This window comes from Carlito syrichta, unplaced genomic scaffold, assembly GCF_000164805.1.
Source record: "Carlito syrichta isolate Samal-C Ts95f unplaced genomic scaffold, Tarsius_syrichta-2.0.1 Scaffold303009, whole genome shotgun sequence".
Classification (NCBI taxonomy): domain Eukaryota; kingdom Metazoa; phylum Chordata; class Mammalia; order Primates; family Tarsiidae; genus Carlito; species Carlito syrichta.
The window spans coordinates 161,843-179,402 of NW_007247105.1; the positions used below are offsets into that span (position 1 = coordinate 161,843).

The following is a 17,560-nucleotide window of genomic DNA, read 5'->3' on the forward strand; positions in this document are numbered from 1 at the left end:
TGATGTGGTGATGGGACAGACTTGATTATCTGTGGCCTGTTTCAGGATGCTGTTGATCTACATTTCTAGATTATTCTTGCTGCATATGCCAGCTTCTATGAAGTAGACTTTCTCTTGTTCTTGGGACAAAGAACTGGAAATTTATTGCTTGCAGAATTACCAGGGACTTAGCTTTCCTAAAAAAAAAATCATCAATTTATGCTTTGTCTTATGCAGGAGGGTAGTCCTGAGACAACACTAAGTCATGTGAAGTTTCACATCCAAATCAATTCAAATATACCAGGTTATAATATAGAATTTGAAAGCAGTGGCAACTTTTCTGATTTTCTATAGCTCGTAGTAGAGATTAGGAAGAAACATGTCCAAATAACCTACTGGTGGCAATTTGTCATGCAAGTACATAATAATTTATAATTTTTCTTCTGGATAATATAATAATCCATCCATTTTTATAGCCAAAAGTTATTAATAGAGCACCTATTATGTACTAGAAATGATTGTAGATGTTGGAGATTCAATGGTGAACAAAATAAAGTTCTACTTTCATGGAGGTTATATTCTGTTAAATCATTAATTCTCCAAGAAGCTATCAGAGAGTAAAAATTGTATCTAAACCGTCTTTGTAGTTCTAGTTCTTAGCACAGCGTCTGGCACAAAGCAAATGTTTAGTGAGCTAAGTAAAGATGAATTGAATCAAATCTTATTTTTTGAACATGAGATCTCACCAAACTTGATATTTTTCTGTCATTAGAGGTCTAGATTTTTCTCTGTTTCTCTACATTTGTAATATAACAACCTTGTTTGAATTATGCCTCCACTACACATGGGCAATCATATTTCCCAAGGAAGTTTTTTGCCTAGTAAGGCTTTTGTTTTTTGCCAAAAGCAGATTTCACTTCAGATTAAATTTTAAAAGTTTATATCAGGTCTTCCAAAACAGTTTTTCAAATAAGGCATGTTTTCTGCTGGGTATTGTGGCTCACGCCTGTAAATCTCAGCATTTTGACAGGCTGAGGCAAGAGAATTGCCTGAGCCCAGGAGTTCGAGATCAGCCTGGGCAGCATGGTGATAAAAAAAATTAGTCAGAAGTGGTGGCTATGTGCCTGTAGTCCCAGCTACTTGGGAGGCCGAGGTGGGAGGCCAAGGCTTCAGTGAGCCATGATTATATCACTGGACTCCAGACTGGACAACAGATTGAGACTCTAATTCAAAAAAAAAAAGTAAATAGGGCATATTTTTATACAGAAAACTTAAATTCTGGGAGCTAGTTCCAAAGTGAGCAATGGAAACAAAGATCAAGATATATATAAAAAAGGAACTTCATCCAATCACAGCATAAAAGGAATAAATGTTAAATCTCCATAAACTGTATATAAACATCCTGAATGTATGTGCATATTGACATTAGTCATGTCTTTTTCCTCAACAACCATTGTTGGAACTTAATATTTTAAAAGCTATTTTTATTTATCTGGATCATGAATTATTATAGTAGAGAAATTTTAATTCTCTTCCAATATTTTTAATTCTCTTCAAATCTTTGAAGGTCTACCTCATGCCAAGCATTGTGCTGGAGACCCAAATGGCTTTAGGACAGAAAAGCATCCAATCTTCACACTGATTTCTCTCCTGAAGAAGCAGAAACAGATATTCTCTTTTAAACATATTCTCTTCCACAACCTGGAGGTCTCACAGCTTATGAGAAGAAAGTCACCACACAATTCTCAGTATACATTTGCCTGTCACTATCAAAAGGAAATTATTTTTCTGAAAACATGTTCCCTGTCAGGGGAAAAAATGTTCCCTGTCTCCAAGAAATCTAATTGTCTGTTTGGGAATGTTGTTTTCTAGAGCTGGCAACTATGCAATCTGCCTGTGGAACTGCCCAGAAATGTGGTGAGCAAGACCAAGAAGGACAAGAAGGTTCTGGTCATCAGCCCCTCTTCTGCCCTTCCTGGACTCCCAGCCAACTCACCAGTTGACTACTAAAGATCTTCTCCACATCCTGAGAGCTTTCTATGGCAGAACTCATCTACATTTTAATAAGCAAAGCAAATGACAGTTTTAACAATATTATCAAAGCTATTATACTCAATGTTCGTCTAAAAAAATTAAACCTCTGGGAGTGGTGAGGATGGGAGTTGAAACTTTTGGGAGGTAATGCACCCTACACACCAAATATCCAACCGGTAGACTGTAATCTATAGTGGGTCACCCAGATCTTCCAAATATGTAAATAAAAAATACACTGATCTTGCTATATAGTGGTGAGTACATCATTATACATTTCTCCAAAATCATAGAAAGTGCAATACCAAGAGTGAACTGTAATGTAACTAAGGACTCTAGGTGATAACAGCACATCAATGCAGGTTCATTAATCGTAACAAAATGTACCATTCTAATGGTACCATTAGAATGTACCGTTGTCCTCAATTATGACAGTGAGGAAGGCCGTGCATGTTGTTGAGGGAGGAAGCATATGGGAAATCTCTGTTTCTTATACTCAATTTTGCTGTGAAACTAAAACTGCACCAAAAAATTATGTCTATTATGCAAATACATTGCTCTTTGAAAATATTTCAAGCCATAGCAGCATTAAAGCCTAATGCTCTCAGAGAAGACTGGGGAGTGAGGAATTCATTTTAAATTCCTTTAACTGATGTAATAATCATCAAGAGGATAAAAGAGGAAAAGAGCAACAATACGTTTCTCAGAAAAACTGAGAATACATAAGAGTCTCAGAATAAACTTCTGAGATATTAGTGTCTATTTACCTAAGCCTGTAGACAGCTTATCCAGTTGGTAACCTTTTGGAAACAAAAGAGCAAACAGGGAAAATCATTCATGCCCTCCAGACAACCACCAGCCTATCTCTGGAGTACCTCACTCCTGGAAGCTGAGAACATGGACAAAGAAAAATCAAATGGGATTTTTGTTAATTTTTTTTTTTAATTTAATGTAGTTTTGTGCTATTTTCCCCTCCCTCTACGCTGCTTCTCCTGGATGGAGCTGTTATGTAACTGCACTTGCAGAGAGGCAATCATTTCTGGTCCCCAAGGAGTTCTTGGAATATGGAGAGAATATATTACAAGATGGCCCCCCAAAAAGGAGCATCTGGTTGCCCTAAGTATAATGCTCGCAGCAGAGAAATCATCATAAATAGCTTTAACAGAGACCAAATGTGTCCGTTTCAATCCTGTGTTTTATCAGCCACCAAGGGAATTTATCTGGGTGAAGGAAAAGAGGGAGAGTGAAGTCACTGAGCAGGGCATGGTTCATAACTCTTTTATTAGGACCAACAGGTCAAGGTCTTTAATAGCTGTAAGATGGAAAGTTAAAGTCATTTAACCACATTTAAAGAATGAAAACAAAATGAGAGAGAAGAAAACTAGTTTTTCAAAGATTGGGGAAAAGAAGAAGAATTATGTTTAAAAGGTGATCTAGAGAATTATAGAGGAAGATTGCATTGTGCTTTTTTGCTTAATCAGGATATACTTGGGAAAAAAACTCATAACTAAAATTTCCTGAGTTGTACTATAGTCCAATCTTGATAAATTTGGAACTTTCTTACTGTCTCCAAGGAAGTGAATTGAGGACTTTAGTCTTAGAAGAATTAGCATGTACTAAAAGTAAAACAACAGATTTCTGTCGTAGGAGAAATAGTACCATCAAGCACACTGGTTTGCCACAAACTTAAAAACCACAACAAACAGTTGGTAATTCAAGCACATGTCTATTCAAAAAAAAAGAGTGTATATTTAAGGATTATTTTATTTAAAGAGTAATAAGCAGTATTATGGTGTGGAAAGGATAAAAGATATTTAAGGACACTGTAAAAGGTGCATCTCACTCTATTTCTGAGAAGGTGGGAGGAACTCCACAAATAAAACTTAGTGGATTGATTCTAGTGAAATATAGGAAGACTCTCTCAAAAGGAAATGTAAGCATCCCGTGGAGAGCCTGTAGAGTTAACCAACCTGCTGGCATTTTTTCTTGTCAGGGTAGCAGAAAGCATTAATACCCCACTAATGCTAGAAACTTCATCTCTTTTTTGTTTTTTTTTTTTAGTTGGAGTCTCACTCTGTCGCCCAGACGGGAGTGCAGTGGCCGCTCCTGGCCACTGCAGCCTCGACCTGCTGGGCTCCAGCGATCCTTCCGCTTCAGCCTTCCAAGTAGCCGGAATTACAGGCACGCACTACCACGCCCGGCTGATTTTTTGATTTATTGTAGAGATGAGGTCTCGCCTGCCCAGGTGGGTCTCGAACCCGCGGGCTCAGGCAATCCACACACCTGAATCACCATAATCCACTTGCTTTGGAAAATTAATCTGAACTCAGGCATGAAATTTGATCAGAGCAACCACTGCACGAATCTGGGGTTTTTGTTGTTGTTGTTGTTTTTGAGTTGGAGTCTCACTCCGTCGCCCAGGCTGGAGTGCAGTGGCACACTCACAGCCACCGCAGTGTCAACCTGCTGGACCCCAGCAATCCTTCTGCCTCAGCCTTCCAAGTAGCTGGAACTACAGGTGCATGCTACCACACCCAGCTAAATTTTGATTTATTGTCTCGCCAAGTTGCCAGGGCTGGTCTTGAATCCGTGGACTCAGGCAATCGGTTCGCCTCAGCCTCCCAAAGTGCCGGGAGTACAGGCTGAGCCACCGAACCTGGTTGAATCTGTTTTAACCTTTCTGTATCCACTCTCCACCAAAATCCTTACTTGTTAATGTCTTGGGGACCAAGTTGCAAGTATCTCCATTTAAATAATGTTCCATAGTTGGAATAGTAAAAACTAAATAGAGCCTAGCATATGGGCAATCTGAGGCGTCTATCTTATTCTGTCTCCCAAACTTTTCTTTTCAGATCTAATTGTGTGCAGACAATTTAAATCAGAAATAGCTCAAGTGTTTCCCCTGCTGCAATTCTACCATTCTTGCAATGAAAGAGCTGCCATTTTCATCAGCACACTGTAACATGCAAACAACACAAACCTTCCTTCAGATGATTGATTGAGCCACTAAAGGCAGCACAATCCTCTAAATGAGTTGTTTGAACAATATCACACGCCCACAGAGATAGGGTGGGAAAAGAACTCAGACCTATCTCATCAAAAATAAACCCTGTTTAATTGGGATCGACAGCTTTGTTGCCTTTGTCTCATCTTCTCACTCATTACCTCAACAACTATGAAGCCCTTTCTCTAACCCTGCCCAGGCAGAATTGTTTGATTTAATGAATTATCAATAGCTTAACTAATATTCGGTATACCATATATACTTATTATTGAACATACGCCTCTAACACCATTTGAATCTCTGTCAGCTGCCTTTGGTCTCTGCACCAAACCTGTGTTTGTCTACCAAACCTGCATTTGTTGAATAACCAGGCTCTCTGACCAATACCACATCTGACATTTTCCCCTCTGGGTCGTCTTGTTGTCCTTCATTGCTGATGTCGACTATAATTTATCCCTTTGCTAAAGCCACAGGAAACCAGGTCCCTCCGAGGTCCATAGAAGTGTCCCGGCCTGATTGCAGCTGTAATAAACGCTGCTCACCATTCACTCACCTCCATCCATTCTCCCCCCCCACTGCTTTGAGCTGTCAATCATTGCAGGAGCTGGTTGACTGCCTGCATGTGTCTACTTATAATAAAGTCATTACAGCGAATCTTGCTTTTGTTACAGGAAAAAGACATAGCTATAGCTGGGTTTCGGTGATGTGTTTTCTCCTAAGAATGACAGTCTCCGACGGGTGTCCTTTCTCACTACTGTGAGAGGGGTATTAGGACATGTTGGGGGTGATGAAAATGTCCCATATCTTGTTTAGATATATACAATACATACACTTGTCAAAACCCAACAAACTCTAAACTTAAAATCGGTGTATTTTATTTCATTAAAAGTATATTTCAGGCTGAGCGTGGAGGCTCATGACTGTAATCCCTGCACTTTAGAGGGCTGAGGCGAGAGGATCAATTGATCCCAGGAGTTCGAGACCAACCTGGGCAACACAACAAAACCTCGTCTCTACAGAAAAATCAAAAAATTAGCTAGGTGTGATAACATGCGCCTATAGTACCTCCTACTTAGGAGGCTGAGGCAGAAGGATTGTCTGAGCCGAGGAGGTCGAGGCTGCTGTGAGCCATGATAGTGCCACTGCACTCCAGCCTAGGTGACAGAGTGAGATTCTGCCTCAAAAGATAAAAATTTTGTTTGAAGTATACATCAAAAATGTAATTGTATAGACAGATAAATTAATAGGTAAAATGAAGCATCAGCATAAATAACCAAATTTCTTGAAGCAGCAAACCATTCCCAATTTTCTAATTTTACACCTAGCATCAAATTCCCTAAACTGAATATAATTAGAGTTTTTATTTTATTCAGAGATTGATAACACAAAATTCTATAAAGTTGGTATGCTACCTAAGCCCTGCCCAGTGTTTGTTCAGGCAGCGTAAGTTATTACCTTGACACAACTTTAGAAAAAGAAGGCAGCCTAGTCTCCCCTATCTGTACACTGTTGGAGGCAAGAAAGTCAGTTTGGACAGAGAATTTCAAAGACTCTGCATCTCCCACAATGCTCACTTTGCAAGCCGTGTAAATTGGGGCTGGGTTTGGAGACACTCCAGACCTAGGGGTAGCAAGAAGCCTTAGGCCAAAAAGATGATTTAAAAGACATGTGAAGGAAAATCTCAAATATAATGTTTGTAGAGCAAAATAACATTTGTTTTTTTCATTGTGCAAGGGTATCTTGAAGGTGAGAGCCAAGCTCAGCTGCTGCTTGTAAATCAAAATAACCCTCTCATTTTTGCCTAACAAAGAAAGAAAAGGGGAGAGAACAAGGTTACAAGGTGGTATTCTTACCTAGTGGGAATATTAAAAGGAATGCCATTGTTGTCAAAATGTGTAAGGTACATAAATCACATGGATGAGAGTAACACACAATTAAGTGTAATTCTGGGAGAGCATGATTTTTCTTTGACAGGGTTGAATTGTTCAATATAAAGCCTAAGAAGAACTAATATGAACAAGGAAAAAAAATAAAAAGGATCTGCAGTGAGGTACAGTTTCTGAATATCAGATGCTACAGAGCACAGGAAAATTATCATAAAACATTTTATATTTGATCAGTACTTGATTATTCAAATTATTGGTATGCAGGAATGGTACATAAATTCCAAAATAGGAGGTAATTAAGAAACAAGTTATACTTAATTTTAGACAGCAGCCACACACAGGGACTCCTACACACACACAAACACATACATTTTTACACTCTTCTGGTCCTAACATTCTTCACACTTCAGCTTAATGTTCACAGTGTGGATTCCACCTGAAGGCTGGGGTAGAAGAAGCCATACAGCAAAAGATGTGCATATATGTTTGAGAATTTTCACTGTATTTTTACAATGAATGTTGACAAATGACTTTAAAGTAGCTCAAAGAGAGAGGCATCATTCCTTGAAAATGATGCTCCTTTGCTCATAGGAGCTGACATATTATAACATTTATTTTGATTTAACAAGCTGACAGCTACCAGCTGTCTAAATTAAGAGACAGTTTAAAGTCAGCTACACTGAGTCTTTATCAAGGCAGTTCTTGACCATTCAAAGGACTGCTGTCTAACCAATCAAGCCTAGACTTGACCTAATCAAGTACACTATATCCTGTCAAAGATTTAAATAAAACCCACATGTTAGCATTTAAATATTTAAACACCCAAACAGTTGGAAATATACAACTCTCTTCCAGTACACTTAACTGCCTAATTTATGTACCCCATATTACAGTATGCTAACTACCAATATGTGCCAAGCATAGTACAAAGTAGTCTTCAAACATCATCTCATTTAATCCTCACAACAACTGCATGAGGTAATTTTTTTTAGAAGAAAGAATAAGTTCCAGGGGTTTTTTATTGTTTGAATAATAGAACACACAAAACCAGGCGAAGTCCCCAAAGAAATGATGGTCATATTTCATTGTTATTTGACCTTTAGTCCTTCGGTTTTTAAGCAGTTACTTTTCTTTTATTGGCTTTGGACATTTATTTTGAGCACAAATGCAATTCAATTGTGAGTAAATCAATGCATTAACTTTTAACACCCCTCTCCTCATGCTCCTTTAATAGAAAAAAGTTCTAAATGTCTCTTCATAGCCTATTGGCCATAGTTGTCCCACCTATGGTTTTAAAAACAGGTTGTAACTTGATCTGAAATCCTTCTTGAACTACAGCTCATTCTGTTAAAGAAATCCTAGGAAAGAAGTCCTATTGATATTGTCGATAGTCTCCAAAAGGTGAGGATGGCAACAACTGGGTTGGAGGCAGCTGGGAGGAGTCTTCAGCGAACTGAGGACCACTGGGAAACTGTGCAGAGGCAAATCTTGTCAACAAGATACAAGCTCAGTCAATTAAAGCTAGAAGAATGCCACCCATTGCCACTGACCCAACCATAGCCACTGGTCCATTTCTTGCTGCCAGGATGGCTCCTGTTAAGGCACCACTTGTGATGGAGTTCCAAGGATCTTCTTTTCCTCTGACTTGAACCATCTGCAGTTAATCATGGAAAACAAACCTCCCCACACCGCAAAGCTACCTCCCAATTGTGGAGCCCTGGTCTTAATAGCTGTCAAACTTCCTCTTAGTCTGTGGTTTACTCCTATTGGAGAATTTTAAAAACCTTTCATTGCTTGAAAGATACCACCACCAATGGTACCCATTGTAAAGGCCCTACCGCAGTCATTCACAATTCACCAGAGGCAAGGTTCTCTCTCCTCCCTGCATGAGGTATTATTACATCATTATTTAACAGACAAAAGAACTGTGGTTTATAGAGGATAAGTAAAAGACACAAAGTCACATGGCTAATAAATGGAGGAGCCAGAATTCAAACTTGGTTCTGTCTGAAACCTAAGTCCATGCAATTGCAAAAGGCAAAATTGGATCTTGGTGCCCAATAGGACATTAATCTAATTAGGAACATTAAGAACACTAAAAGATGAAACCTTGTATACATTGAAAGGAAACGGATGTATACCGTTTTTGTTTGTTTGTTTGTTTGTTTTAGAATCTGGTATTTTAAAGTGGTTAAGAACACAGACTATGTAGATAGATCACTTGGTTTCAAAGTCCATCTCTGTTACTTACTAGCTGTGTGACCTTGGGCAAGTTACTGGTTTCTTTATCTAAGAAATGGAAATAATACTACTACTTAAAGCGAAAGTGTTAACGTTTACAAGCAATACTGGTATTGTGTGTCTTTCTTGTAAAGTGTTTATCTTTTCAAGAAACATACTGAACTACTTAGAGAAAATTTTTCATATGCAAAGGTACCCAAATAACCTGGAATTTATTTATAAAAATTTGTGTATTTACTCTTGCATGATTAAACTTCAGTCATCTTCAAAGTACTCTCTGTTTGATATAATACACCTATCGAGATGTTTTTTCCACTGCTCAAAACAGTTTTTTGAACTCGTTAATTTTGATACCTTTTAGTGCTTCTGTTTTTCATCTCTTCCACATCTGCAAAACGTTTTTCTTTGAGAACTTTTTTCTTCAAGGAAACAAAAAAAGTCACTCAGGGTGAGATTGGGTGAATGGGGGGGGTTGGCATGGGGGTCAGACCTTTTTTTGGTCAAAAACTGCTGAACATTCAGCATGATGTAGGCGGGTGCATTGCCATTGTGGAAGAACCAGTCAAACCACCTGTTTGTCATAACTTGGAGCAATTCTTCCACAACCTTCTCAGAACTTTCAGATAAAAACTTTGGTTGACCACATGATCCAGAGGCACAAATTCCAAGTGTACTACAAGGGGCCCACCCTCCAAAAGATAATTCCAGTTTTTTCGGGTCCCCCTCAGATTATTATGATAGTAGGACACAGGGGTATAGACAAAATTGTCCATGGATGCATAATAGATAAAAATGAATTGTGAGTATGCAGAGGTTCACAAACTATATATACACAATATGTTTTTGGAATTTTTCACAATAAAAAGTTTTTTAATATTTTTATTTAAAACATTTAAAATAATATCTGAAACACAGTAAACACCATATAATAGCTATTATATATATACCTATCATTATTATATAGATAGCTATTATTATTATTATAGTAAGAGTTCCATTTTTAAAGCATTATGTGGATCTACTTTTATTCTATTAACATTTAGCCCCTTTTTATTTCTAATACTTAAAGAAAAATAAGCAATAGAGATTTATTTTCTACATAGTTGACTTACAGGAAAGGACAACTGAAGCCATCCAAGGAACGATTATCAAAGAAGATGGAAGGATAATCCATCATTTAGATTAGTGTTGAGGTGAAGAATCTGATTTAGTGTCCTGGTCCCATGAGCCAAAGATGCCAGGTTATGAGACGATAACGTCACTGAGGTCTACATATACAATCTAAGAGGCATGGTATCATAAAATAGAACAGGATGTGGTCAAATAATAAAAATCATGATAAAAGCTCACGTGTATTGAGGCGATATTATGTGAAAAGTACTGTCACTAGCGCTTTAATATTTATTACCTCATTTGATCCTCCCAACTGCCCAACCTATAAAGTAGGCATAATAATAATTATCTCCATGTTATAGGTATGAAAACTTGGGCCAAGAAAAGTTAAGTAACAAAGACCTGCTACATAAGACTGAAGCTAGTACTATGTGTTTCTTCCCCAAGCAGGGTCAGGAACTGAGGGTTACAAGTTTTTACCAGGCTGACAGATAAATAGCATGCTCATCATCACTGATCTAGCTAGTTAATGTAGGAGCCAACACACATAAGCGATCGGTCAGAAGACCTGTGTTGGAATCCTGACTCCACCTAGGTTTATAATCTTGTGCAATTCATCCCACTCTAAGACCCTCCCTGAATCATTTCTCTTGCTCTGTCCTTACTGGTTCTTTTTGCCTGAAGCTATAGATGGTGCCTTTTCAAAGGCCTCAGCATCTCAGCATATCAGCACCTCAGCATCCTGGCTCCAGCAACAACCATGCTGAGACAAGAAAGACATCAGCAAACTCAGGATCACCAAGTGGTTGTTGTTAGATATTGCCAGTGATTGCTTGTCAATGCATGGCTAAAGCAGGGACTGTCAACCTCAGCTGCACATTAGATTCACCAAGGGAGCTTTTAAAAAGTACCAATGCCCAGCACCACTCCTAGACCAATTAAATCAGAATCTCTGGAGATGGAGCCTTGGCACTGGAATTTCTTTTTAAAGTTCCCTAGATGATTCTATTGAATCTAGTGTTGAGCACTGCTGAGCCAAAAGACAAGAAAACTCTAAGTTAATCATGGGATTTAAGAGAAGCCAAGTAAACTAAATATTCAAGCAAATACTTCAAAGCAATGCTTCCCCATATCACTATCCTCTACATCTGCTTATTTTGAAAATCCTAATTCCAAGCTTAAATAGGCAAGTATGCAATTCATAAACTAACATCGTATGCATACAAATGTGTGTGATAAGTATGCTTCTGTAAGTGTACTATTTTTTATACTACTATAGTTCTGTATTCTATACATCTCGTTTTCAGGTAAAATTAGTAACAAGATGTCAGTGGAATTTTCATTCTACCACCATACACAAACACAAATACATACTCATACAACACTTCCTGCTAGTGTTCCTTAAGGCTGGCATGCCACCTTAGCATCTTTCTAAAATTGAAGAACATAGGAAATCATTTGAGCTGCTGCCAAATAAAAATGCATTAACTCTAGGTATAGTCATATATTTGAACCAAGGAGGAAGTGTCTTAAACTCTGTCAGTTTCCTACTGTCATTTAAATTGGAACATCTTCATTTTTATAGGAACTTCTGCTGGATTTTTATACAGACAGGCATTTAATAATTCTTTATGTGTCACCCAAAGGATTTAATGTGCACAAGTAAAAGGAAAAAAGGCAATGGTATTAAGAAATTTAAAATAAATTGAACATTTCTTTCATGTTTTTCTGGATGACTTGCCTCCATAAATTACAACTTTTGCACAATGGCGTTTGTTTCTCGCAACTGTTTCTATATGGTGCAATAATTACATGCTCCATTGAACTCCAAAAGGTTAGTTAAAGGTTAGATGTACAGAGCAAATATAAGGAAATGTAAAGAAAAAGCTGCAGTTTGGTGTCCCTTGGTACATACATTTTTTTTAAGTAACCGAAATGTCATGGAAAAGAAGGAAGACACCATCATTCTGCTCAGGTTACATTTTACACAAAACTGTGTTAGAAGACATCTAAGCCACCTTAAAAATGGTGTCATTCTTTGGTGTCTGTTTTTCCTTGCGTAAGCAATAGAGAAGCAAAAAATTATATTAGAAAAAAGTTGAAATACCATTCTAGTAACATTTAAGAACAAATGGAGGATTTACACTATAAAAATTAAAAGCCAAAATACGCAGGATTTAAGCTGGGCATGCTGATGCACACCTGTAATCCACCTACTCAAAAGGCTGAGACAAGAGGATTGCTTGAGACTAGGAGTTCAAGGCTGCGATGTACTATGGTTGCACCTGTGAATAGCCACTGCACTCCAACTTGGCAACATAGCAAGAACTCATCTCTAAAAAAAATAAACAGGATTGGATTATCTGTCCTCATGGACTTATGAACAATTTGAATCTGAGCACATCCTTTACAACACATCCAGTGTGTCTTAGTATTTCAGATATTTAAAGCTGAAAGGCTAATAAATCTTATCTAGTTTAAAAGCAAGTAGGTGCCAAAAAAAACCTCAACAACCCATATACACAGATTCAGCTTCTAAATTGTTCTCTGACCTCCTCCATTAGCAACACAAGGAATGGATGTCTCTGGTACTTCCTTGCATGCCATCCATACTGTTCTTTGAAAACCACCCCTCAAGGTTGCCCTCATTAATTTTTTCCTTGCATTGAAACATGGCATTTAGCAGGAGAGACAGATGAGAAAGTAGAAAAAGAAAGCACACTATGATTTGTCCTGGACCTTAGCTTTCCTATGAAGAGCCCACTATACTCCAAAAGCATTTATGCTGAATTTCTAAATAAATTCCTGATAGAATTAGAACTAAAATTCTCTCATTGTCAAACAAAAGGCTTCTGCACTGGAATGCGACAGCTCGCTGCTCTGGTAGCTTGTTGCCAGAAGAATACACATCATTTCCAGCAGAAAATTGGTTTCGGGAACTCACCCAACAGTCCACGCACAAAATAAACTTCCCCAGCTCTTTGTAACAGGCCAAGGCCATTGGGATTCACCCCTGCTCCATTCAGCAGAGCCCTGAATTTCCTTCAAATTTAAGAACCCAAATAACTAAACCAGATTATGTTTCAAATGCCAAAGATTAGTATTGCTTTTTGGGGCATTTCTATTTCTTCAGAGACTTTTATTCCATAGAGTTGCTCATGACTTCAGACAGCATTCCTTAATTAAGCCCCAGTAGAACTGAATTTAAACTACCACCTGAGAAAATAAATATATTCCACCATTACTTGAGAATGCGGTTTGCCACTACTGAACATGACATGAATCGTTTAGCTCTAGTAAGTATCTAAGTTTCCTGAAACTTCTGAGCCATTTTTTGTTTTCATAAAAACACAACACATGTATCCTTGATAGTTAGCATTTAAATATGAATCGAGAAATGCATGATTTGGTGGTGTTTTCAAAAATGGACTCTAAAAATTATTTTAGTTTTTTTGATTTTTTTAAATTGCACCACCAGATGGGAATTTAGCAGTCATGAAGCTTCCTCCTCATTTTACTGATTAGGAAGAAGGGGATCCAGAGAGACCAAATGATTTGTTCAAATCATGCAACCATCTAGGGTAGAATCAAGACCAAAATCCAGCTTTTCTGCATCCTTATGCCTCTGCTCCAAGAAACAGAGAAAGGACATGAAAAATAGGTCTAAAGAATGATGTTTCTCTCACAGAAGACACGTCTTTGTGGGCGACTGACTCCTAAGGGCCTGGCAAAAGCTACTAAGAAGACCAGTGACTTGTCCATCTGAAGGGAACGAGGCAACTTAAGTGATCATGAGAGATCCCAGCTTCAGCTCCACCCCCACATAAAACTATTAAGCTTTTTTAGCTTTCTAGACATATATTACTTTAAAGAAAATCTGAAACATAAATCCAAATTATAGACCAGATAAATCAGAAAGCATGGTTTATTTTGCAAAAAAAAAAAAAAGGAATCTGCTGTACTAAGCTCTTCACTACAGTTTTCTCTGAAATAATGACCTCCCTTATGGTTAATAAATATTCTATTCAGGTACAACTTTCAGGGCTATTTCTATTGCATTAAGCAAGATATGCCTCTGTGGTACTGTTGACACCACTGATTTTTAACTTACTTTTCTTATTGTAATTAGAAGCAAAACTCATAGTGTGGGATTCCCATGGACAGTAGTTTACTGGCGCCAGGTCGTGAGAGCTCATAGGAACCTGTTGTGAGCATATTTTCCCAATTCTGCCTTCCATGGTTAAGGGGTCTGAGGGTTGGTCCTGAGTGGACTAACAGAGTGGGGAATAGAGAAAGCATGAGACTGAAGCTGATTCGTTGTGTACTGATTACCAACCTGTACAAGTTCAGTTAGACAACACACTCATAAGCAACAAGTTACATGAAGCGAATTTATTACTTATAGACTGGCAGGAAGGAACAAAGGAGGCTAGGATCGAATGTGAGCCAGTCCTTCAAGGCCCAAGAAAGCTGCCCAAGACAGATGAAGTCTCCACTCTGCGTAACCCACTTGTTCCACAGCTGAGGGACCCTGAAAGGTAGCCTGCCTGAGTTATAAACCTCAAAACAAGTGACTCAATGGGCTGGAACTTTGAAGTACATCCTGCCTTCAGGGGAGAAAGGAACAAAACCCAGGCTGTCCCAGGCAGGTCATCCCTAAATCAAGGTGTTAGATTCCCTAGAAGGGAGGAGAACAAGGCCTGGGCTGTTTCAGGCAATTCCTCCCCATCACAGGATACTGCCTTTCCAGCATTTTTTTTTTTAGTAGGAATCTCACTCTGCAGCCCAGGTTGGCATGCTCCTGACCACCACAGCCTTGACCTGCTGAGCTCAGGTGATCCTACCGCCTGAGCTTTCCAAGTAGCTGTAAACATAGGCGCATGTCACCACACCCTGCTAATTTTTTGATTTATTGTAGTGACGGAGTTTCGTCAAGTTGCCCAGACTGGTCTCCAACCCCTAGACTCAGGCAATCCTCTCCTCACCTCCACCTCCCAAAGTGCTGGGATTACAGGTGTAAACCACCATGCTCAGCTTTTCTGCACATTCTTTTTTTTTTTTTAAATAGGAGTCTCACTCCGTCGCCCAGGTTGGAGTGCAGTGGCACGCTTACGGCCACTCCAGCGCCAATCTGCTGGGCTCTGGCTATCCTTCCGCCTCAGCCTTCCAAGTAGCTGGAGCTACAGACGCACACTACCATGCCCGGCTAATTTTTTTTAATTTATTTATTGTAGAGACCAGGTCTCGCCAAGTTGCCAGGGCTGGTCTCAAACCCGCGGGCTCAGGCAATCCACTCGCCTTGGCTTCCCAAAGTGCTGGGATTACAGGCTGAGCCACCAAGCCCTGCCTTTCCAGCACATTCTATAGTTATCCTTGAGAACTACAAGCAAGAAAGAGGGGAGAATTCGTCAGTCCAACACTACCTGGAGAGCTATTTTGCAAAGACAAGGTTGTTTAGGTTACACCAGTTGCTTAGAACAAAGAATAAGTAATCATACAGAAATACGTAGAACCCCAACGGTATTCCATGTAGCCTGGAGTCTAGGCCTGAGCACCTTAACTCCCAGCGAAGAAAAAGAAAAAGATAAGGAAAAGATACTCTGCTTTGGAATGGAAGCTCAAGGAAGCCAGCCCAAAGGCCCAAATTCTATGAGGCACAGAGACCATGGTCCACACATTATGCCAGTATCAACAGGGCAATGGCAGTAATACAGGGCAGCCAGGACAAGGCAAGGGATGCCTGGGCTCAGTGTCCTCAAATATACCTATAAAAGAGGAATGACTGGGGCAGTCTCAGAGCTACCACTTGGTAGCTAAAAACCCATGGGAATACGTGAGACAGCACAATTGGTAGGACCAAGTAGGAAAAAAATGACACATCTGTACCTCTGGGCTGGTGTCACCAGGAGATTCGGGTAAGTGGAACATAAAGGATGGGAAAACACTAAATGAAAGCTACTGCTCTGGCCTAATTGACCCAGATCTGTTCTCCTAACAATCAAATTCCATTCAGTTTGAATTATTTGGTCCCAAAACCTTAATGACAAAACAAATAACTGAATCAAGAAGCACCCCACCTAGGGGTCACCAGTCCCTGAGACTATTTGTGTATGGGAGTAATCGCCAGGCTCAGAGGATGTTAATGTCAATATTAAATGAGGTACATTATTTCACTCGAACAAAGAGTAGACCAATTTGTAATTAGCAGAGTCTTAATAAATCTCACACTACAATCTCAATTGGTGCTTATTTGGGGAATAGGACATGTAGGGTCCATTTAGCATTTTTATTCCTTATGGGCTCTTTTGTGACCTTTATCCACACAACCCAAGAGTAAGGGTGACATGAACCTGTTGAACCTGAGGGACAGTCCATTTTGTTATCTCTTGCTAAACATAATTGGCCTTACATTAAAGTCACAGCATGTGAGTTATCTAACTTCCAAGTCAATAACCAAACCAGTCCATTGTTGTCCTAATGCAACTATGGCTTCCCAAAGCAACACATACAAACAAAGATAGGTGAAAATTGTACCTGCCATTCAGACTAACTTTCTAATTCGACCGAAGAATTATGATAGACATGTGCCTGTGTAACTAATTTGAATAGTCAATTTAATTTACATAATCAAATATTTATTTTCTTTAACTCAATTTCTAAGTATAAATACAAGCTTTAACTGAAAATGAGATTTGTTTGTCCTTCCGTTATTGATATATTTGGCTCCATTTATATCATTGGGATTAATGAAAACATTTTTAAATTTTATGAAGTATATTGGTCTAGTGGTTTTTAAAATTATTATCAAATACATTTTTGTATTGGGTTAATGGTGAAATATTTTGGCATTAAGAACAAAAGGAGTTTTGCCTAAGGCTTTTCTCATTTGCAAAATGAACTAAGAAAAATGAAGCCCAGCATTCTTCTTATTCCATAATCCCATTATGGGCACAACCGGCCAATAAAAAGTATCCAGCTGGGTACATGAATTGGGGGGGTCCAACCTTAATTTATTCCATTTGAATCTTTTCAATTAATCACCTCAGTTCAATAAATTTCAACTCTTCTTTCATTTTGTCCCAGATAGACCCGGCCTAAACAACTGTTTTAGAAGAAAGTGAGTATTCTACCAGTCAATCAAGAAATTTCCACAAGAAGATAAAAGGCAAGCAGATTGAATATGGAAATTTACTCAGTTCCAAGAGAATTTGTTGTATCCTGCAATAATTTGACCTTACATCTGTGTTCCATCTAGGCAGGAGCAGTCACCCAGGCAATGAACAACATACCAAATTCTCAAACTATC

The 17,560-nt window shown here is 38.7% G+C and overlaps 1 pseudogene; it reads right to left on the reverse strand.

The window, feature by feature from the left end:
* Positions 1–8,272: 8,272 nt before the first annotated feature.
* LOC103259759 lies at positions 8,273–10,315 on the reverse strand (annotated as a pseudogene).
* Between the last annotated feature and the right edge of the window lie 7,245 nt (positions 10,316–17,560).